At 36.7% G+C, this 24,338-nt stretch overlaps 1 long non-coding RNA gene across 1 annotated transcript in view; it reads left to right on the top strand.

Moving 5' to 3' along the window:
- Nucleotides 1-14,203: 14,203 nt before the first annotated feature.
- Nucleotides 14,204-24,338, top strand: part of LOC134743807 (uncharacterized) — a 576,396-nt gene continuing 566,261 nt past the window's right edge. Inside the window, exon 1 of the long non-coding RNA XR_010128037.1 lies at nucleotides 14,204-14,333. This is a non-coding gene — a long non-coding RNA (uncharacterized LOC134743807). The remainder of the gene's footprint in view (nucleotides 14,334-24,338) is intronic.

The following is a 24,338-nucleotide window of genomic DNA, read 5'->3' as shown; positions in this document are numbered from 1 at the left end:
TGGTTTAAGAGATACAGCACTATAATGTTTTTTTTTTTTAATTTTGCGTTTTTTTTTTTAAATATAAATTATGGGTTGCATAAAGGGGAACGAAAATTTTATTATTTTTGCGCTACGACGCATGGTTTAGGAGATATTATATCTATATATATAGCTATAATAGCTCTATAAAGTTTTTTTTCCTGGTTTTTTTTTAAGTTTTAATTAAGGGTTTCTTAAAGGGGAACGAAAATTTGATTATTTTTGTGCTACGATGCACGGTTTAGGAGATGCAGCCCTATAAAGATTTTTTTTGTTGTTTTTTTTTTCATTGTGTTTTTTGTATATTATTTTGGGGTTCCACAAAGGGGAACGAAATTTTGATTATTTTTGCGCTACGACGGTTTAGGAGATACAGCCCTATAAAGATTTATTTTTTAAATTTTGCGTTTTTTTAAATATAAATTATGGGTTGCATAAGGGGAACGAAAATTTTATTGTTTTTGCGGTACCACGCACGGTTTAGGAGATACAGCTCTATAAAGTTTTTTATTCTGGTTTTTTTTTTTGTTTTTTTTTTTTAAGTATTAATTACGGGTTTCTTAAAGGGGTTTTTTAAATTATTTTTGCGCTACGACGCATGGTTTAAGAGATACAGCCCTATAATGATTTTTTTTTAAATTTTGCGTTTTTTTTTAAATATAAATTATGGGTTGCATAAAGGGGAACGAAAATTTTATTTTTTTTTGCGCTACGACGCATGGTTTAGGAGATACAGCCCTATAAAGATTTTTTTATTGTTTTTTTTTCTTTTTTTCTTTTTTACATTGTGTTTTTTGTATATTACTTTGGGCTTTCATAAAGGGGAACGAAAATTTTATTATTTTTGCGCTACGACACATGGTTTAGGAGATACAGCCCTATAAAGATTTTTTTTTTTAATTTTGCGTTTTTTTAAATATAAATTATGGGTTACATAAAGGGGAACGAAAATTTTATTGTTTTTGCGGTACCACGCACGGTTTAGGAGATACAGCTCTATAAAGTTTTTTTTCCTGGTTTTTTTTTGTTTTTTTTTTAAGTATTAATTACGGGTTTCTTAAAGGGGTTTTTTAAATTATTTTTGCGCTACGACGCATGGTTTAAGAGATACAGCCCTATAATGTTTTTTTTTTTTAATTTTGCGTTTTTTTTTAATATAAATTATGGGTTGCATAAAGGGGAACGAAAATTTTATTGTTTTTGCGGTACCACGCACGGTTTAGGAGATACAGCTCTATAAAGTTTTTTTTCCTGGTTTTTTTTTGTTTTTTTTTTAAGTATTAATTACGGGTTTCTTAAAGGGGTTTTTTAAATTATTTTTGCGCTACGACGCATGGTTTAAGAGATACAGCCCTATAATGATTTTTTTTTAAATTTTGCGTTTTTTTTTAAAATATAAATTATGGGTTGCATAAAGGGGAACGAAAATTTTATTATTTTTGCGCCACCACGCACGGTTTAGGAGATATTATATCTATATATATAGCTATAATAGCTCTATAAAGTTTTTTTTCCTGTTTTTTTTTTAAGTTTTAATTAAGGGTTTCTTAAAGGGGAACGAAAATTTGATTATTTTTGTGCTACGATGCACGGTTTAGGAGATGCAGCCCTATAAAGATTTTTTTTGTTGTTTTTTTTTTCATTGTGTTTTTTGTATATTATTTTGGGGTTCCACAAAGGGGAACGAAATTTTGATTATTTTTGCGCTACGACGGTTTAGGAGATACAGCCCTATAAAGTTTTTTTGTTTTTTTTTTTCATTGTGTTTTTTGTATATTACTTTGGGGTTCCGTAAAGGGGAACGAAAATTTTATTATTTTTGCGCTACGACGCACGGTTTAGGAGATACAGCCCTAAAATGATTTTTTTTCCACTTTTTCTTTTTTGCGTTTTTCAATCTTAATTAGGGGTTTCTTAAAGGGATTTTTTTAATTATTTTTGCGCTACGATGCACGGTGTAGGAGATAGAGCCCTATAAAGTTTTTTTGTTATTTTTTTTCTTTTTTTTCATTGTGTTTTTAGTATATTACTTTGGGGCTTCATAAAGGGGAACGAAATTTTTATTATTTTTGCGCCACCACGCACGGTTTAGGAGATATTATATCTATATATATAGCTATAATAGCTCTATAAAGTTTCTTTTCCTGGTTTTTTTAAAAGTTTTAATTAAGGGTTTCTTAAGGGGAACGAAAATTTGATTATTTTTGTGCTACGATGCACGGTTTAGGAGATGCAGCCCTATAAAGATTTTTTCCTCTTTTTTTTCTTTTTTGCGTTTTTAAATCTTAATTAGGGGCTTCTTAAAGGGGAGCGAAAATTTGATTATTTTTGCGCTACGATGCACGATATAGGAGATACAGCTAATACAGCCCTATAAAGATTTTGTTTCTTTTTTTTTCATTGTATTTTTCATGTATTACTTTTGGGTTACATAAAGGGGAACGAAAATTTTATTATTTTTGCGCTACGACGCATGGTTTAGGAGATACAGTCCTATATATTTTTTTACAATGCATGTGCTCGAAAAGTGCGTTTCCTACGGAGCCATATCGTGCGGAAAGTACTGCTTTTCCGCACAAGTGCTTTTTGTTTTCAATTTTTTTTTTACAGTACATATGGTGCTACTTTCTCGCACTAGTGCGGAAAAGAGCACTTACCGTGCATATGTCGAAAGTTTAAAGGGCCATATGTACTGTAAAACGTACGATACACGTGCGAATAGGTAATTCGCAACTCGTGTCGATTTAAAACACTCCTTTTAATAATTAAACTTATTTGCCATGACATGTTTTTTTATTTACTCGCACAATGCATAGTAAAACATTGTATGATACACGTGCGTAAAGATGATTTCCGCACTTGTTGCATAAATAGCAATTTTTTTTTATCAAAGAATGAAAGAAAGTCACGGTATTAATAACCAAATTTTACTTTATTGGTACCTTTTCCCTATCACTGTCACAAATGTATGTGGCGTTCACGTAAACGCGATATTTTTAAGATTTCCCTGCGCAATGTTGCCAGCTCGCTCGCAAATCAAACATGTACTTACAGTTCTTTTGCATAATGGTGACATTGTACAATATCTATGAGTTTTAAATAGGTAAAAGATAATTCGACGCATTCTTTGCTTGCTTGTTGCTTGTTGTTGTGTTGTTTGCGTAACTTCTTTGAATAAGTTGCGTTAATTTGGCGCACAGGCGAAGTAAACATGCGTTGCGTACGGCAAGGTCACGCCGCGGCCCCACCCTGCACGGCCTCCGTTGCCCATTCAGACCGCCCGCTAGCTTCGTTTGAACGCAAATAATATTTTTGTAATATTTGTTTATGCAGTGGATGCAAGTGACACAAATTCATACATCTTATTTATCCCGCATTTCAAATTAATAAGATGTAAACTCTAATATCTTTAATATTCTTTTGTAACGGTGACAGCCTGTTACAACAAAATCATCAAATATCTTATGAAGCTATGCCTTAATAAGACACAAAATCATTTAATGGACCTATTTAAACGATTAAATTCGACCTAAGTAAATTTTTTTAACTCTAATTTTTTTTTGTGTCATTTAGAATATTATGACGTAGTATCAGATTGCAGTGGACGTAATTGACACAAACTATGTTTTCACACTAAAAACACTATCCTAAATGCAACACAGTTACATGTTTTCTCTCGAATATTTTTTTCTCCAAGATAATTCAAAATAAAAAATAATTACCACAAAATAACAAATTACTAGAAAAGCAAATTATATATATGACACAAAACAAAATGTAAGATTTACATCTTAACAAAGTATTCATAAGCGAAAACAGAATTGACTTTAATATTTTTATAACCTAGGGGTCAAAATATAGCCAGCGGTACAGGTCTAATATTGTTATTTCATCTGTCACCTGTCACCTAGTGGGTAGCGATCCTGCCTATGAAGCCGATGGACCTAGGTTCGAATCCTGGTAAGGAAATTTAATATGTGATGAGTCCAGATATTTATAGTCTGAGTCATGGATGTTTTCTATGTATTTATAGAAAGTATGTATTTATTTATCTATTTATACCGTCGCCTATATAGTACCCAAAGTACTTAAAAACTTTGCTTAGTTTGGGCCTAGGTCAATCCGTGTGAGACTGTCCCTAAAATATTTATATTTATTTATATTATTATACCTAATCGATTAGATTAGCAAGTATTATCTAGGTTTATGCAATTTTAAACAAGTTACCAAACTATCATTCAAACAACATTTAGAGCACCCGTCGGGGTCAATGGTCGTTAAAATCGATTCCCAATTTAATTCCCGACGATGTAATTTTAAAACAAACATCCCTGGTTAAAATTCTGAATCAATTAATTCATTACGACGGATATTTCAAAAACACGACGCATTCGGGGCAAATAAACACGACGCATTCGGGGGTAGGGGGGTGATGTTCCTTCAGGCCAATCTCCACCACGCCATAGCGGCCACAGCGGTCGTTGAAAAGCTTTTTGGCGAAAATGGCCTGGACATCGCTCTCATTCAAGAACCATGGATCAACACCAAGTCCATGGCACCAGGACTGAACAGGGCAGGAAAGGTACTGATCTACGAAAAAGGTGCCAAACCGAGAGCCTGCATCGTATTTAACAAAAATATTAACTTCTTGCCTGTTACAGAACTATGCAGTGAAGACCAAGTAGCTGCCTACGTCGATCTCAAAGGGAGAGGAGCACGCAAGGTAATAGTCTGCTCCGCCTACCTGCCCGGAGAGAAGCAAGATCCCACAGAAGAACTGACTAAAGTGCTAGAGTACGCTCAGGCACAAAAGGCGGAACTTATTGTGGGATGTGACGCCAACGCCCACCACACCATCTGGGGGAGCACTGGAATCAACAAAAGGGGTGAGTTACTATCCCAATTTATCTTTACTAATTGCCTGCACTTGTTGAATAAGGGCAATACGCCCACCTTCGTAACTAGAGCTAGGCAAGAAGTATTAGATATAACCTTCGCTACTGAAAAGGCGGCGAGCTGCCTAGCCGACTGGCGTGTCAGCAGCGAAAATTCTATGTCGGACCATAGACATATTTTGTTCAGGGTAAAAGGCTCTCTAGATAGGGAACCACTTACGCGTAGAAATCCAAAAGAACGTCTTGGGAAGCCTACAAGGCCGACCTCGAATACCGTCTAAAGGATGTCCCAAAATATGTCAAAACCCCAGATTCTCTCAACTTGGCAGTTAATTTAATATCTGAAGGCATACGTAGGGCCTACGAACAAAGCTGCCCACTGAAAGAGTCAAAAACTACTAACACAACGACGTGGTGGAACAAAAGGCTAGAAAATCTCCGTAGGTCCACACGTCGCATATTCAATCACTCGACCACACCGAATGAGTGGGAAAGGTATGGTAGAGCGCTGACTGAATATAATAAACAAATCAGGAAAGCAAAAAGAAGGTCATGGAGGAAGTTCTGTGAAGAGATTGCCCAAACTCATAAAGGAGCGAGAATTCACAAAATACTCTCCAAGACACCAACCAACTATCTCGGTCTTCTTAAAAGACCAGATGGCACATTTACGAACACAGAAGAGGAAACTCTGGACTTGCTCAGAAGCACCCACTTCCCCGGTTCGTACTCAACCAGTAACACACAACTTTGCGCCCAAAGGAATTCTCGAAACCACAGGGCAAGCAATATCGACTGGAATTTGGCAACTAACATTTTCAGACCAAACAAAATTAGATGGGCATTGGATAAATTTAAACCATTTAAATCGGCAGGAGAAGATGGAGTATTTCCGGCGCTTTTACAGCAAGGACAGGAACTCCTCCTCCCGCATCTGGCCAGAATATTCCGAGCAAGTTTTGCATGGGGAATTATACCAGATGAATGGACTAGGGTCAAGGTACGCTTCATACCAAAAGCAGGGAAAAAGGACTATTCACAACCTAAATCCTTCAGACCTATTAGTCTAACATCGTTCCTACTCAAAACGATGGAAAGAATCATTGATCAAAACATTAGAGCGAAATACCTGGTGGATAGACCACTAAGTGTAAACCAACATGCTTACCAAAAGGGGAAATCTACGGAGACTGCCCTACTCGACCTGGTTGACAAGGTGCAGAAAACCCTAGAGGAAAAGCAAACCGCTCTATGTGCGTTCCTTGATGTCGAGGGTGCTTTCGACAATACGCCCACAGAGACCATACTCAATGGTATGAATTCAAAGGGAGTAGACGAAACCACCACCAGATGGGTACATAGCATGCTCTCGAACAGAGTAGCCACTCTGACCCTCAATACCATAGAGCATGAATTTTATACCACAAAAGGATGTCCACAAGGAGGCGTTCTATCCCCACTATTATGGACCCTAGCAGTGGACCAACTTCTTGCAATTATGTCAGGCCATGACTATGACACACAGGGATATGCCGACGACCTGGTAGTCATTGTCAAAGGCCCTTGCCTCCACACGATTTCCAACCTAATGCAAGGAGCTCTAAACACTATATTCAAATGGTGTAGAGAAAATGACTTGTCCATTAATCCGAGCAAGACTGTAATAGTACCATTCACAAGGAAACGAAAGCTGGGAAAGCTTACACAACCAAGACTTAATGGACAAATAATACCGTTCTCAGAAGAGGTCAAGTATCTAGGGGTCACTTTCGACCAAAAGTTAACTTGGAACCCTCACTTGAGAAATATTATACAAAAAGCAAAAATGGCCATGTGGTCATGCTGTCGAATGGCAGGAGCAAGATGGGGCATAAGACCCCAAATTGCTATGTGGTTGTACACAGCGGTAGTGAGGCCCATTATCACCTATGCCTCCGCAGTCTGGTGTAACAAAACCAGCCAAAAGACGGCGATAGATACTCTAAACAGCCTGCAACGCACGGCTTGTTTAACCGCAACAGGCGCCTTCTCCTCGACACCGGGAGCGGCCCTAGACGCACTGCTGGACATTATACCACTCCACCTGCACGTGCAAAAGGAGGCCAAGCAGTGCGTCTACAGAATATGCACGCTAAACAGGCCAAAATGGCGCTCTCAAGCATTAACCAAACTAAAGGCCTGGGTTTTTGCAAATAGAACCCTTAGCATGCCCACTGATGACACGCACACCGAATGTCATTTTACCAAACTGTACACAGTAGAAATCCCTCCTAGAGACAAATGGACCAACGACCAAATGTACTTCGAAGAGGGAAGCCATATTTGGTACACGGATGGTTCCAAGAAAGGCAATGATGTAGGATGTGGGATCTATGGTGAGAGACCTAAGCTCAGAGCTAGCGTCAGCATGGGCACACAGGCATCAATCTTCCAGGCAGAAGTCTTCGCCATCAACAAATGTGCGGAGCTTAACCTGGATAGAAACCTAAGACACCATCATATCTACATCAACTCAGACAGCCAAGCTGCTCTGCTGGCACTAGATTCCCTCGAGTCAAACTCAAAACTAGTCCAGAACTGTAAAACAAACCTAAATGCACTGGCTGACTCCAACAAAGTCATACTTAGATGGGTACCAGGGCACTCCGACATTAACGGAAACGAAGAAGCGGACCAACTTGCTAGAAAGGGCGCAGACACACCCCTGGTCGGCCCAGAACCGTTCTGTGGAATCACAAAACGGGATGCATACTCTCTGCTCAGCAACATAGAAAAAACGAGAGCAATCGATCGGTGGAAGTTCGTCAAAGGACAAGAACACTCGAAAGCTCTAATCAAAGGGTTCAACGGCAAAACTGCTAAGGAGCTTCTAAGGCTCAAAAGATATAAAACCTGCGCAGTGACTAGAATATTGACTGGACACTGTAAGTTGAACAAACACATGTTCCGAATTGGGAAGAAACAGGATGCGACATGCAGGTTCTGCCAGGAATCAGAGGAGACTGCAATGCACATTCTCTGTTCCTGTGGACCACTAATGTCAAAAAGAAGTATCCACTTAGGGCGGCACATACTGCAACCCTATGAGGTACAGAACATTACGGCCCAAAGAATCTGGAATTTTCTGGACTCAACGGGCATTAGTAACGAACTTTAAAGGGCCGTCACAATAGATCACTGCTTGGTCGACGTGACACTCACAGGCCCACAAAACCCCAACAATAATAAATAATAAATTTCAAAATTAATAACGAAACCGTCACCGTTGTTAATTAGATTTCTTTAGATATCTTTTAGTCGCCGTAATCATAATTCGAGTGTTTAATATTGATCCTGTCACTGTTACCTTTTCAGCGGATATTACATTAATTCGATTTTAAACTGAGAAAAAGATTTATTTAATGGCATTGGAAGAAGCTACAATAAACACTACAGTTAGTAAATCGGCCATGACAAGCATTAGGTATCCATAGCTCGAAATACTAAAGAGCATTAAATAATTGTTAGGTAGGTACTTTTTCTCTGGCGCGGGCGTTTCATTTATTTACGAAGCTATATAGCTGTCGGTTATATAAATAAAAGAGAGCCATTGTTAGTATTTGATGTGAAGCCACATGAAAAAGTAAAATTCTATATTTTTCCACTTGAGAATGTCACAAAATGATATACGTAGGTATATCTTAAAAAATAAACTAAGAGTAAATTGGAAAAACAGTATTTTTTATAAAAAATAACTTAAAAGTAATGATAAAAGTACAAATAAATGATATTCCGTAGGTGTAAGATCCGAATAACTAATTATTAATACGACTAAGACTTCAAACCCACGACCGACCTACATACGCTTTGAACGCCTCATTTTATATTACACTGATATTAGAATTATTAAGAGGGGGTGTAAATTCAGGAAATCGGACAGGAACAAAAGATATGGCTCGCGCGAAACTTGCGACGTAAATAGCTATTTTATACTAAACTTATACCACAGAGAATAAATATACTTATATAATACTTATACAGATACATATAATATAATATAATATAATATGCTCTTACGAATAGATACTTATCTCTTAAAGAAAACGCAAATACCTACCGTTTCGATACCTACACAAAAATACAATGGAGTGACCTTCAACGCGTCGCTCCCCGCACCGCGCGCGCCGACACAACGCTAGGGTTGCCGACGCTCCTTTCAAATAAGTACTTAGGTGTCTTTAGGTGGTATTTTAATAACAAAACTTCCGTGAGACACAAACATATTAAATATATTAATAACGGGTACTAATAACGGGGACTTAAAATACGTGAGTGACCCGTTATTAATATATTTAATATGTCTTTAGGTGGTATTCCACCTGCCAAATTTCTTTTTCCAATGTCATTGCATCTCATACCTACACATTGGACAAAGAAATTGGATAGATGGAATACCACCCTTAGGTAGATAATATATCTGTGTACAAAAATAATAACAGTAGGTGTAAGTGCCTAATTGCCTATATTGAGAATGTCTACTTACTTTTCCTCATCTCTGTCAAAAGAGGAAAAAACGATATTTTTTAGGGTTCCGTACCCAAAGGGTAAAAACGGGACCCTATTACTAAGACTCCGCTCTGACTGAGACTGTCCGTCTGTCCGTCTGTCTGTTGTTGACAGTTGAAATTTTCACAGATGATGTATTTCTTTTGCCGCTATAACAACAAATACTAAAAACAGAATAATATAAATATTTAAATGGGGCTCCTATACAACAAACGTGATTTTTTTGCTGCTTTTTTCCGTAATGGTACGGAACCTTCGTGCGCGAGTCCGACTCGCACTTGGCCGGTTTTTTCTTTGTGGTTTCTGCATCCATCCACACTACAATCCAATCCTTTAAACTAAAAAAACTTAATTATTCTGACTATCAGTGCCGGACAATATCGGCCTGTCAGTTGTTCGGAACTGTCAAATTTTTGTTCTAATCAGTTAGAACAAAAATTTGCAGGCTGATATCGTCCGGCGGAGTAATAGTCAGTGGTGGGCCCCTTTATAGGCATTCCCAGACGTCGCCTACATATTCGCCCAACGGAGCGTAGTCAACTGTCAATCTCTCTTGTATCAATGCTAGTCTAATCGCTCACCAGATTCTAACGCACTAGGAAACCAATATAATGCGATCTCTGATTACGTATTGTTAGGGATCTCGGATTCATGGTTAAATTGGTTAGACTGAGCGTTTGAATCTCTAGTACTCGATAAGCAATATAAATACTAATAGGGCAGCTAGCAGCATCGCTCCTTGTCAGTCTTTGTTTATTGCCACAGGATGTAGACCATTTCTTAGATAATGGCATAATTCAATCATTCAGTTAGCAATCAATAAAAAGTCTTCCGTTACTTTAGACTAAGCAGGCACCTACTTAATTTAATGATAGATACAGGAAAATGTACAAGACATAAATGACATAATATATGTACTCATATTGTAGCCATTACACGCCATTTTACTTTTAATTGTTTTTAGATCGGAGAGCAAGTATCTATCACTTTTGCATTTGCATACTTAAGTAGAATTACTTTTTATGTTTAATCTTGATACTAGTTTGTATGATTAAAACTGTAAGTGAATAATATGTACTTAATGTCGCTATCAAATCAGTACTATTTAGTGTTTCAAAGTTAGTTATAATCAGTGTACGGATATCTGTAAACAGTTCCCCCTTATTCATAATAAATTTAGCAACAAAATGACAGATAAGGACGATTGATAGTTATATTATTTAATGTTATTTTAATGTCATTGAGTTTTAACTTCATACAATTCAAAATAGCATATCACAAAACACGCGATTCAACCAAATTTCGTTCAGTTTTAGTTCCGGTAATTTAATTAAGAGGAATATTTAATAACTGTCGGAGTTTGAGAAAACAGAAAAGTTATTTTGTCGGAAAGCCCCAATTAAGGCCCAAGCTTTCTGGACGTAATCCAATAAACCTACTCATTTAGTGAGAGGAATGAAAGGTAAATAATTTTAGGGAATGCCGCCCATAGATTGGGACAGAATTCGGGGCTGTGATTGCGATCACTTCACGAATACTTGCTTTTGCGAATAAGGTTCCTATTTCACCATGCTAACATTTGTCGCTAGACTGATAATTCACCTTACATTGCTGGTCCAACGAGTAAACATTGACACTGTATCATAACGACTTACCGGCCCAGAAATGTATAGGAAATTTCGCCAGTGTTAGGAGTCAATTGGGAAACTACGAACCATTAGGCTCGTCAGAAGTTAAGTTTTTTTTTTTTAATTACGTAGCAACGTTTTGTATGTCCTATAGGACATCTGATCTGCCTGAGGAGAGACATCGATAACCGATAGAAATACAACATATCCGCATAATATCCGCAGTAGAACTAGGGTCACCGACATATCTCGCAGAATTGCAAACCTGAAGTGGCAGTGGGCGGGGCACATTGCTCGCAGAACTGATGGCCGGTGGGGCCGGAAGGTTCTGGAGTGGCGTCCGCGTACCGGAAGACGAACTGCCGGTAGACCTCAAACGAGATGGAGCGACGACCTGGTGAAGGTCGCGGGAATTCGGTGGATGCGAGCGGCACAGGATCGGTCGGAGTGGCGAGCCTTGGGGGAGGGCTATGTCCAGCAGTGGACGTCTATCGGCTGACATGATGATGATGATGTTGATGACAACACAACGAATTGAGATTCTTACGTCTGAGATGAACATACGGGGTGTTTACTTTTGTTGTTTTGAGAAGTTATATACAGCGTGTATTTTTAATATGTACCATCGCATATTCAATCGAAGCGAAGGTTTCACTGCCGTGCAACGATTTTAAAAGAAATGTTTAAAAATCTAGCCTTAAAAGTCTCCGGCAAGCTCAGCCGAATTTCACCTTCCCATACAAACGGAGTTTCGTTTTCATTTTAAAACTACGTGTTGGATTGTAATGAAACTTTGCACATACAATGACATGAATTGAGGTATATCTAGGTCTGTAACTAGTTTATATAGCTCCAGTTTATAAAACAAATGAAATAGAGCAAAAACAAGTTTTGTATGAAAAACTTCAATTCGCTATATATTTTTTTAATCTGTGTCTAAAGCTACATAAATAAATTTTTTTTTCGACTCAAACCTTAATCTGTTAAATAAAATGCATTGTTTCTTTTATGCAGCTCGGTTAGCTATCGAATCCCTCACGAATGAAGAGAACGAACCCGTTTAAAAAACAATTTTATACCTACGCAATACAATTATAATATATTAACTATTCCATTTTATGGGAGAGTACGTATAGCCTTTATACGTTTCATATTTGTCAGTACCTAGATTAAAGTGAATAAAAATACACCAATAAAATTGGTTTCGTTAAAATACAGGACTATTGTATAAAATGTTTTGACGTGGTAACGGAAAGACATAAAAAATTCTGCAGTCCCGAGGCTTAACGTTATGAAGCACGCCACAAGTTACCAGGCCGTTTTTCTCTATAATAAATTACCAACTGAATTTAAAACAATCACAAACAGTAAAATTTTCAATGCAAGACTCAAGAATTATCTTTTGAAAAAGTCGTACTATTGTATAACTGACTTTATAGCACATAGCTGTTAATTATAGTTTTATTTTTATTATTGTGCTTATGTTTTACTGTGTACCTCTGATTGTATTATTCTACTATGATACCAAGTGACGATATTATTTATTGTGTTCATACACTTCACACCTTAGTTAGTAAAAATGAAATTATTAATATTTTTATTTACATTTTATTTGCTTGATTGATATTTACATTTCATTGACATGATACAATTCTAGTTAAAATTATATTAATTATATACCTAAACTTTTCATTAATATCATCAGCTTGGGATCACTCATTAAGCTTTAATTTTAATTAATTTAATGTAGTGTTTATTTTTAATTTTAAGCTTATGTTCAACAAAATTATTTATTGTTATGAATAATAAAGAAGAATGTATCTGTATACTTAATACGAAAAATGAATAATAAATATGAATATTCAGAAATTTATTTTAAGAAATATTAAAATATTCTTTTGATAGGCAATCTTTTACACTAGGCTGGAGATTCATCGTTCATTCATTTATGTATTTTGAGTGAGTAAAATTGAAAGGAATTATGTAGGTGCTTTGTAGGCAATATATAACTATATATATATACTAGAATATTTTAAATTTACTTTCAACATAATAATACTTTAGTTTTCGAGATAGAGTATTGTGCTTTTCCCCTTCTCCGACATCTCACCTACCACCGAGAAATTTAAGTTGGTACTCGTAATCAGGAAATCTTGAGGAAAAGCTTTCTATTTTGTAATAGCCGCCATGCAGGTCAGGATCGCGACGACTCAAATAAAAAGCTTTGATTTGAAGTAAACTGATATAATCTTCCAAAAGGTACTGGTTACAAGGGTTCTTTGACAAACGGTTAAGTGCAGAAGTGGTGTGTTGATAGTATGAAGGCTGATGAAAGAGTGATCTACCAAAATTAAACATTAAAAAAGGTGGTTTAAATTTAGGTGCCCGTAATTAGCCGCGATACAAATTATGTGGAGCAGCGCTCCTATTGGTGCTTAAGAAAAGCCGCCGAATACTAGCCGAGCCCGACGGCGGCGCTTAGCTACTGCAAGGTTTTTTTTAAAATAAAAAGTTGCGTTTGCAACAATTTTCAAACTTAATTTTTTGTTTTTGTTTTTATTAATGATTATTAGGCCAATCTTACTTATTACATTAATTATGCTTGATAAAACCTAAGTGCCCTACTTTCCTTGATAGATATTTAAAAACGTAAGCTGTAAATCTTATAGCGTTTCCGGGTATTGTGTCGAAGTATAGGGGGCCGATTTTTAAATTCCGAGTGCTCGATTTCGTGTGGTTCCCTTCAATATATCTCCACTACTAGGCATTTAAATTCTACTCTACTTGAAGCGGCGAATGTTGATCCCTATGACAGTTCATTTTTGTACGTAGCAACTGTCAATATCAAATGTTTTTAATTTTTTTTGGTACTTTAACACATTTTTTTACTTAGAAATGGCACAATTAAGTAATAAAAATACGGTAAAAACCTGTTTCTACAATTATTTTTTTAAATTAAGGCTATCCAAAAGCGAGTTGAAGGACCTGTCATAGGGATCATCATTAACCGCGTCAAGTACCTACAGTAGGTACAATTGAAAACCCTAGACCCTAGACCCTACTAATAGTGTTGTGTTCCTGCCGGTGAGTAAGGTTGCCAGAGCTCGAGGGAGAGGAGTGTTAGGGTCGGCAACGCGCATGTAACTCCTCTGGAGTTGCAGGCGTACATAGGCTACGGAGACTGCTTAACATCAGGCGGGCCGTATGCTTGTTTGCCACCGACGTAGTATAAAAAAAACGAGTTGTCAATACCACTAGATTCCCAATTTCTACTAAGTACTCGTATTTTTAAAATATGAATTCGCCGTTTTCCATAGATTTTCGAGTGACGAAGTCGAGCGGTCAAAATTCAAAATCGTCCCCTAGGCCATGTACCCGTACCATGAGTCCCTGACGGTGTCAACACTGACATATACGCCAACGTCTATAATGTCAGTTCACGCTAACGTTTATAATGTCAGTGCCAAACTTGTGGCAGTCACACTAGATCTCTAATAAATAACTGGTGGTAGCTACACTAGATCTCTAGTAAATAACTGGTGGTAGCCACACTAGATCTCTAGTGAATAACTCAACATGCTGTCAAAATCTAGCCACTTTTTAACATTCAAACACAGTGCCTGTAAGTGAAAAGGCATAATTCAATTTCACACAGCTGAATGGTCCACGTTTCGAGCATTCAAGGGTCTAATACGAAAAGCTTTTAGTTGGTTTCCAAACTACTTATGGCCTGCGCTGTTCAGCAAATGAATTTTATTACATTACTTCCTAAAAGCTTTAGCATTTAATCATTTGCAAAATACATTAACTGTGACTAGAAATAACGGCGACACAAGGCCCACACACTGGTAAGATAAGGTAAAAATAGGAACTCCAAAAAGAGGTTTTATTTGGTTTTTTTTTTTTTTATTACAAAAAGGCAAGCACTTGACCGCAATCTCACCTGATAGTAAGTGCCGATGCAGTCTAGGATGGATCATGCTTACCTAAAAGATGTCTATTCACTCTTGATTTAAAAAGATCCAAGTTATAGTGGACTGGGAATATATTTGCAGGAAGTGAATTCCACTCCTTAGCCGTTCGCATGATAAAGCTGGATGCATAGCGCTTAGTACGAATCTTATAAGGTTTTCTTTGATAATTACTTTTAATATAGAGCAACTACTTACGGTAAAACTTAAGTATGTTTACCTATCGAAGGTTTACCGTAGCCTTACAACTTAAATTGTAAAGTACGTGGTATGAAAATGGCATTAACTTATTAACTAACCAAGAAATAGGTTTTCCATCATCGTTTAAGTGTTGATAAATTATTATAATCCCATACTTAACTTTTGGGGAAAATATTTTATCGCTGTTACCTATCCTAATGTACCTATTGAATGTGATTTGATGGAATTGGTTATAACCAATTTCAATTACAATTACAACCAACACCACGGACGAATTTCGATTACCCATTCCATTATAGTAGTTTATGTGACTGCTACATAATGAAAGGCTTTAAAACTCGAGTGTGGGTTTATGAAACGAACGTAGTGTGTTTCATAATAGAATCACACGAGTGTTTTAATGCCTAATTATGTACAGTTACATACACTGCTTTATCTACACACATATTATAAACTTTCTATGATATATTCACTAACCTCATATTGCAGCCGACATTGGGGCATAGTTGCTCTCTGGCAGAATTCGCGGATATGAGGTGGCGTCTCCGAAATATCTTTATCGCACATTTTACATGAAACTTTTTCTAGAGTTACTTTAAAAACAACAAAACAAATTATTTTTTACTTACAAACTAATTAAAAGATAAACTGCACGTCAAATGGCGGCAAAGAAAACTTTTTTCACGCATTCACGCATCCGTAGTTTTTTATTTTTATTCAGAGACAAACTAGAGTGGGGGTCGATTGCCATATCGTTCGATACCAACTAACAAGCGAGATTTGTCAAATTTGTATGCAATTGACATTTCATTTCGAATAAAACGTCATCTCGACTGATATTAGAATAGAGGTCAAATCAAAATTCTTTGTTTTTCAGAGATGTTCGAAATTTGAATAAAATATAGGTAATATTATCGAAATCGATGTTATTATTTAGCAATAATATTTTCACAGAAAAAAAATTGCTGTAACAAAACAGTTTATCTTAATGTTAGCCATTATTTACGGATTTTGAAGGCATCATAGAGGGTTTATGATATGGATGGTATAGAAAGGATGCCAATCTCTTATGGCAGAATTGTTGCAAAAGTGACCGCTTTCAGCTTTAAATAATAGTTCCTAATCTCTCCGGTGGCGCTAGTTAGGCTCTGGGACGTGAGTATAACATGAACCATATAAGGCAACAAATAACCCGACCAAATTACGTAGGTTGTTTTTGGTAGTATTTCGGTGTATGGTGGCGCCGCCTAATTACCGTTTTTTGATGGACACTTTTCATACATAGAGATTTGGCTCCTTTATATAGTCTCCATGGTTTATGATATGTGTGTAAATAAAATTGTTTACCTACACTGTTTCCTTTAATTTTAATATACTTGCGCTGCAACCAAAACAAAGTCCGTAATATTATCCGATCTCATTTCATTTTGGTCTAATCTGGCCTAAACATAATTATATCACGGACACGGAATATTACACTTTGTCTTTCTCTTGTGCTTTATTGCCGTTGCAGTGAAATAATTCGTACAAAAAATTAACAATAATACACACTACTAAAAAAATTATTATTGTGGGTACCTACCAAATATCAAAACAATTTTTGGTGAATATACGTAAGTAGGTGATGTTTTAAGATAGTTTCGAATATCGTAATAGTTTCCGACTAAAATAAGAGGCCTTAGATGAAATCCTATCCACGTAAGTATACTCAGCCGCAAAATTGCATGGCCACTTTATGAATTTATTCATTCGTAAGTGTCCATGCAATTTTGCAGCTCGCTGTACAATCCAGGTAACTAGTCAACCATGTACCTATCTACCAAGACCGAAATATTATAAAGTCAAATCCTAGTAGATTTCGCATTTTAAAATGTTCAATTCAAATTTAACGTATACAGTATACGTACGTGGCTCGCGCAGCACGCGTTCGTTAGCGAAATGCATAATGCAACGGCCGCGCCAAGTGGCGCCGAAAGTGAAATTTAAGAAAATGAAATGAATATGCAGGTGCGGAAATGTAAAATAAAATAGGATAGAAGTCTACATGTTAAATTGATAATTTTATTTTATTTAAATGTATATTCGGCAAAGTAGATCAAAAATTAATGAAAATACCTGTCGATTACAAAGTGCAAATAAAAATAAATCTGTTGAACTTAGTTAAATATAGAACACCTCAAGGTTTAAAAATAATAACCTTTTCTTTAAAAAAAATTCTTAAGCACTTGCTTCCATAAAATATTGAATTATATTGTAGGTAAACAATGTAACCATATTATACTTAGCAATATAAAAAACAACGGGTATCTGTTTCCGAATGTTAACATTGTAATGCATTTCTTTTATCTGTTGTACTGAATTGTCAATAGCCCCACTAGTTTAAAATAGCTATACCGTAAACCGGGGTGAAAAGACACGATTTTTAACTTCAATAACGATTTTCACCAATAATCTAAATGATAAGTTATCCCAAAAATAAAGCAGGATTTGAATTTAATGGAAAACACATTTTTTTGTTAATTATTTGTTTATAAGATCATAAAATACACTAAATAGGGTTATGTTTGGAATAACACGTCGGGCAAATGGCCTCCACGGCTTTGCTGGCACATACGCACTCTTTTGTCAAAATTTTCCGTGACCATTTTGCATTAATTCGGCTGATTCGATATTGCCATTTTGACGACTTGTTATTGGACGACCAATGGAATGACCATCATGAATTGATGATCCACTCTCCCTGAATTTTGCAATCACTCTTCTCACAGTTGACGAAGTCAAATCAATTGCTCGACTTGGCGTGGGCACTGGAGTGCCCCCAGATATTCCGACCATATTTTGCACGAAATTTTCGAACTGTGCCCGCTAAACTCGTTACTTTTGAAATATTGTTCAAAAATGGCGGGTTATACGAAAGAACAACTCTTTCGTATAACCCGCCATTTTTACAAACCTTAAACTTTCAGCTATCAAATATGTTTTTTTAGGATGGCCAGCACTAAAATGCAAAAATGGCGGCAGATTCAAATCTTGCGATGTTTTTGGGACACCCGTTAAAAGTAAAAACGTTGACATAATTTTTTGAGTTATGGTTAGTACTTGAATTTTGCATTTGCATTCAATTGTGCAGAAAATCAAAGAAAACTACCTGTTTTCTCCATATCCTTAAAATGGGGGCGATAGACACAAGAAAGGGGTGAATAGAAATATTCAGTTTTAGTTGTCATATACATCGAATCTTGTTATTATTATTATGTTGATACTCTATTGGCAAATAGTATATACATCTGTTTAACTGTTTAACACAGTGCCCAAATGACATAAAATTATTTTTTCGTGTCTTTTAACCCCCAAGACGTGTTTTTCACACCTTTGCTGTATCTAATCAGAATACAGAATACAGAACTTTATTGGTAAAAGCAAATTTTACAGGTCACATTTTACATTTATATAAAAAAAAATATATGCACATATGTTCGTTAATATAATGAATTACATATTTCATAACATTTTTAAAAAACATAAAAAACATTATTAGATTTAAATATAGTTAACATAAATCTTTTTTTTTTTAAATTACCATGCAGAAGTCAACGACCTCATCGAGTATTTATAAATTCGTCAATGCTGTAGAATGCTTTTTCTATAAGCAGCAGTTTAAGTTTAGATTTAAATACTCGGTTACTATTTAAGTTAAGTATATCTGAGGGTAATGAATTATAAATAGTTGGTCCCATGACGCTGAGTGACCGTCGTGATTTGGCGAGTCGGCGCCTCGGGGCAAGTAGCCGGGGACGTCGCTCACTACTAGAACGTTTATAGTTCTGTATGTTTTGCCTAACGTACATACACGCGGCCAGTATGTATACACAGGGTAGGGTAAGGATTTTGTGTTTCCTAAACAACTGTTGTGCCGGATGGTCCACCGGCTTTCCATCAATTACACGAATGGCGCGTTTTTGCATTTTGAACGCTCATCACCCCCTATGGTGTGGCTTCTCACCCCATATGCGTGTCTGCTGACCCCTTTATCACGTAAAACTGCTTGTTGATTGTTTATTGCAAAAAAATGGTTAATTATAGAGAAAATTGGTGATATTATTTAGGTACTGCAGACAGATACCATACTACCAGTTTAGCTAACATGCACTTTGTTAATATCACTACATTTACCGCTAAAATAAAGTTCAGTCAGACAGGCTTCAGCAAGGACTTACTATACAGTAAAAAAAATTAACTTTCAGGCATTTTTATTACCTTGTTTTGGTACCAATGTACCAGTCTACTAATCCCATAAAATCTAATTTTAGACATGTACCTTTTTAAATAGGTATAACAACTTAAAAGAAAAACTTCAAAATTTCTCTATTCACCCCGCGCTTTCTGGTGACCCCGTTTTACGGTACTATCTACTCTACGATACTGTGTAACTTCAAGGGTTCTCATGTTCTCAACACCTTGACGCCAAATCTAATAGATCTTTCATCCCTTAAGTTCGCAATTAATATATGTCTATTAGCCTGTGTGCTTTACAGCTGTCAGTACTGTCCGCATTTGTCTACGTGGCAGTTTTTTTATACCACGTCGGTGACAAACAAGCGTACGGCCCGCGTGATGAAAACAATGTCTGTAAACGCTATGTTAAAAACGTTTATGCTTTATCACGTGGATAACCCGGATAATCCCGCCCGTCTATCATACGCTCCTAGGCTTTCTAAGAAAAAACAGACGAAAAAAATATATGAAAACTTACTTGCTACTTACTTACGTTTAATTTTATTCTCGATGTCATTAATACTTTAGACATCATTCGTCGCGGCCCAAATTGGGGATAAGTCTGTAGCGTAGGTAAATGGGTGTCATTCCAGTCTTTTGCCGAGCTCGGGGGAGTCTTAAGCAAGGAAACCAGATTCAAGCTCCTTCTTCTTATTCAATTTAAGAGTTATTCTCTTGTCGGTGAAGTTTTTTTCCATTTCTCATCTCGTATGCCATATCCTTGATCTCTTGATACGACACGACACCAGCTTTTTCTTTTACTTGGTCTACGTAGCCACGTCTTGGTCTGCCCCTGCCTCTTTTTCCTTTTATCTTGTCTTCTATGATAGCAATGATGGTTTTTAAGAAGTTGTCGTGCCGTATCAAATGTCCAATCATTTTTCCCTGTCTGTTGTTGATGGTGTTCAGTATCGTACTCTTCTCTTTCACTTTACGTAATACCTTTTTGTTCGTTATCTTCTCCGTTCATTTTATATCTTCCATACGCTTCCAACACCACATTTCGAAAGCTTTCAGTCTTTTTCACTCCCTCTGGGTCATAGTCCGTTTCACTATCATAAAGTGCGATACTCCAAATATACACCTTAATCAGCAACATTTTGCTCTTACACTTCCCACTGCTGGGCAAAGGCCTCCCCTTTCTTCCGCCACTCATCACGGCTTAGTGCATGCTCCCGCCAGTCGCTGCAAAAAGCGTCGAGGTAATCCCGTCATCTCTTTTTTGGTCTGCCTCTGCCCCGGCTAGTCTGCGGTAACTAGATCTTAAGAGTTGTTTTTTCTGGTTGGACGCATTTTTTGCCATGAATATACGTGTAACAATTTCTGGTGTACATCTGGAGTTCTTTGTAATTAAACTACCTAAATATTTTAAACAATCCACCTTTTATATGGGTATATTTTTAATCACTATTGGTGGATTTTTTGACGAGCAAATTTTTGGCCTTTGTATGGAGGGTTGGAAGACTTGGAGTACTTGGACGACCTGCTCCATAGCAAAAAAATATTTTACTATGGGGCTACTTTTTCCCAATCAGAACACGATACCGAATATAAACGGATCCCCACTATTTTTGTTACAGCTTGAATATATAATCAGCTAGCCAACTTGTGAATTGTAACAAATCTCGGAGTCGAATTACACTTTTTGACCGAGAACCCTAAGGAGAGCCCGGGAGACTCGCCCAGGGGCCCGTTTCTCAAAAGCTTGTAGCTTGTAATACAAGTGGAAGTCCCTTTTTGACAGCTTTTGTTAGAAAGGGACTTCCACTTATATTACAAGCTACAAGCTTTTGAGAAACGGGCCCCTGGTCGGAGACTTGTACCATTTTATATCGGTATCGTTTTCATGAAATAAATAGGTGCCTAATTCGATTTTTTGACCGACGCGTAGCGAGGTTCTATGTTTTGACTCGGGCATTTTGCTTTCGTATGTCCAGATGTCCTCCTCCACAGGTCGCAACCGGCGTGAAGTTAGCAGCCTAAAGCTGGCAGCCCAAGATAATCCAACCAAATTAAGATGTCATTTTATATACCTCCTGTACACTCACATATTAAGCATTTTCAAGAGCATATACAACATGTTTTTAAAAGAAATTTGACTTTTTTATCACAACTGAAAGTGTTAAGCCCAAAAAGGGCCAAATTATTCACAAAACACATAGGGCAGCTAACTTCACAAACAGGCAGCCTACAACGTTTCTTCAATGGTTTCGTTATTTTTAGGGACACTGTCCAGATTACACTTTGCTTCTAGTATCGTAAGAAGCGGCATAAAAAACTCTTTCAAATGAGGTATAAGTCGTGAACATTGAAAGAGTATGGCTACCTCAAAATCCAGAATAACACCCAGCAGCCTAAAACTTTTTCAGAGTTTGTCAAGATTTCGATGAGAAGCTGTCTAGATTACACTTTGTGTCTAGTATCCTAAGAAGCGGCATCAAAAACTCTTTCAAATGAGGTATAAGTCGTGAACATTGAAAGAGTATGGCTACCTCAAAATCCAGAATAACACCCAGCAGCCTAAAACTTTTTCAGAGTTTGTCAAGATTTCGATGAGAAGCTGTCTAGATTACACTTTGTGTCTAGTATCCTAAGAAGCGGCATCAAAAACTCTTTCAAATGAGATATAATTCGTGAACATTGAAAGAGTATGGCTACCTCAAAATCCAGAATAACACCCAGCAGCCTAAAACTTTTTCAGAGTTTGTCAAGATTTCGATGAGAAGCTGTCTAGATTACACTTTGTGTCTAGTATCGTAAGAAGCGGCATCAAAAACTCTTTCAAATGAGATATAATTCGTAAACATTGAAAGAGTATGGCTACCTCAAAATCCAGAATAACACCCAGCAGCCTAAAACTTTTTCAGAGTTTGTCAAGATTTCGATGAGAAGCTGTCTAGATTACACTTTGTGTCTAGTATCGTAAGAAGCGGCATCAAAAACTCTTTCAAATGAGATATAATTCGTGAACATTGAAAGAGTATGGCTACCTCAAAATCCAGAATAACACCCAGCAGCCTAAAACTTTTTCAGAGTTTGTCAAGATTTCGATGAGAAGCTGTCTAGATTACACTTTGTGTCTAGTATCGTAAGAAGCGGCATCAAAAACTCTTTCGAATGAGATATAATTCGTGAACATTGAAAGAGTATGGCTACCTCAAAATCCAGAATAACACCCAGCAGCCTAAAACTTTTTCAGTTCGTCAAGATTTCGATGAGAAGCTGTCTAGATTACACTTTGTGTCTAGTATCGTAAGAAGCGGCATCAAAAACTCTTTCAAATGAGATATAATTCGTGAACATTGAAAGAGTATGGCTACCTCAAAATCCAGAATAACACCCAGCAGCCAAAAACTTTTTCAGAGTTTGTCAAGATTTCGATGAGAAGCTGTCTAGATTACACTTTGTGTCTAGTATCGTAAGAAGCGGCATCAAAAACTCTTTCAAATGAGATATAATTCGTGAACATTGAAAGAGTACGGCTACCTGAAAATCCAGAATAACACCCAGCAGCCTAAAACTTTTTCAGAGTTTGTCAAGATTTCGATGAGAAGCTGTCTAGATTACACTTTGTGTCTAGTATCGTAAGAAGCGGCATCAAAAACTCTTTCGAATGAGATATAATTCGTGAACATTGAAAGAGTATGGCTACCTCAAAATCCAGAATAACACCCAGCAGCCTAAAACTTTTTCAGTTCGTCAAGATTTCGATGAGAGGCTGTCTACATTACACTTTGTGCATTACATTACATTACATTACAGTACATTACAGTACATTACAATCAATTTTTTTTTACGATAAGCAATTGAAATTAGAGTTTAAATGGATTTGTTATACAATTTCCATTCTGATATTTGACTCTCCATTCCATAAATAAAGATTCTTTTGCTTGAATTGTTAATTGAAAGTACCCTCAACATATACTATAAAAATGTATACATAGTCATGTTTTAAAAAAAACATGCATTTTACTTTCCTCGTATTCGAAATGAAAAGTAGAGTGTTTAACTCGGGTGAAAGGCATCCTTTCTGCCTCGGACTATTGGCGCTCTCACTGCGTTCGAGCGCCAAAATACCTCGGTAGAAATTAATGCCTTTCATCCCTTGGTTAACAATCTACTATTCTGTAACTCTTTGAACATTTCATGATTTACATTTAAACGAGGAACGTACCCGCAGAGCTTAGACTTGTCTCGCGCAGTCATTGTACGTTGAAACTTCTTATCCAAGCTTGCTACGGTGAACTCGTAGGTATAAAACAGTTCCTTTTTAGTTTCGATCCCGACAAAAAGACAATTCGACACGATTTCTTTGCCAACAGGCTTCAAATTTAAACTTTCTATTATATCGCGACGTAAATAAGTCTTCTGTGCGCCCGAATCAATAAAGCATCGTACCGGTATACATTTCTTATCGTATTCCTGGGTTCGAATCCCGGCAGAGGCATTTATTTGCGTGATGGGCACGAATATTTGAAGGGTACACGGAAAGAACATGTCTAGTCACTTTTTTCGGAAAATGAGATTTTCATTTCAAAATGTAGAGCTCTTAATGAACTATTAGTTATATCTTTTGCTACCACTGTATAATATATGTAACACAACTTTTTTTTAGTTAAAAAAGACCTGGTCACGGAATTACCATACATTTTGACATGGTTCCAAATTTTAAAACCGCGATTACTCAACATGTTACTAAATTGACTAGACATGTTCTTTCCGTGTACCCTTAATTTGTTCTTGCGTCTTGGATGTTTTTTATACAAATTCATTTGAAGTAAGAAGCGTCATGAAAAACTATT

This window comes from Cydia strobilella, chromosome 8 (genome assembly GCF_947568885.1).
Source record: "Cydia strobilella chromosome 8, ilCydStro3.1, whole genome shotgun sequence".
NCBI classification, from domain to species: domain Eukaryota; kingdom Metazoa; phylum Arthropoda; class Insecta; order Lepidoptera; family Tortricidae; genus Cydia; species Cydia strobilella.
The sequence above is the reverse complement of the archived record's forward strand: the minus strand, read 5'-3'. Positions and strand labels throughout refer to the sequence as shown.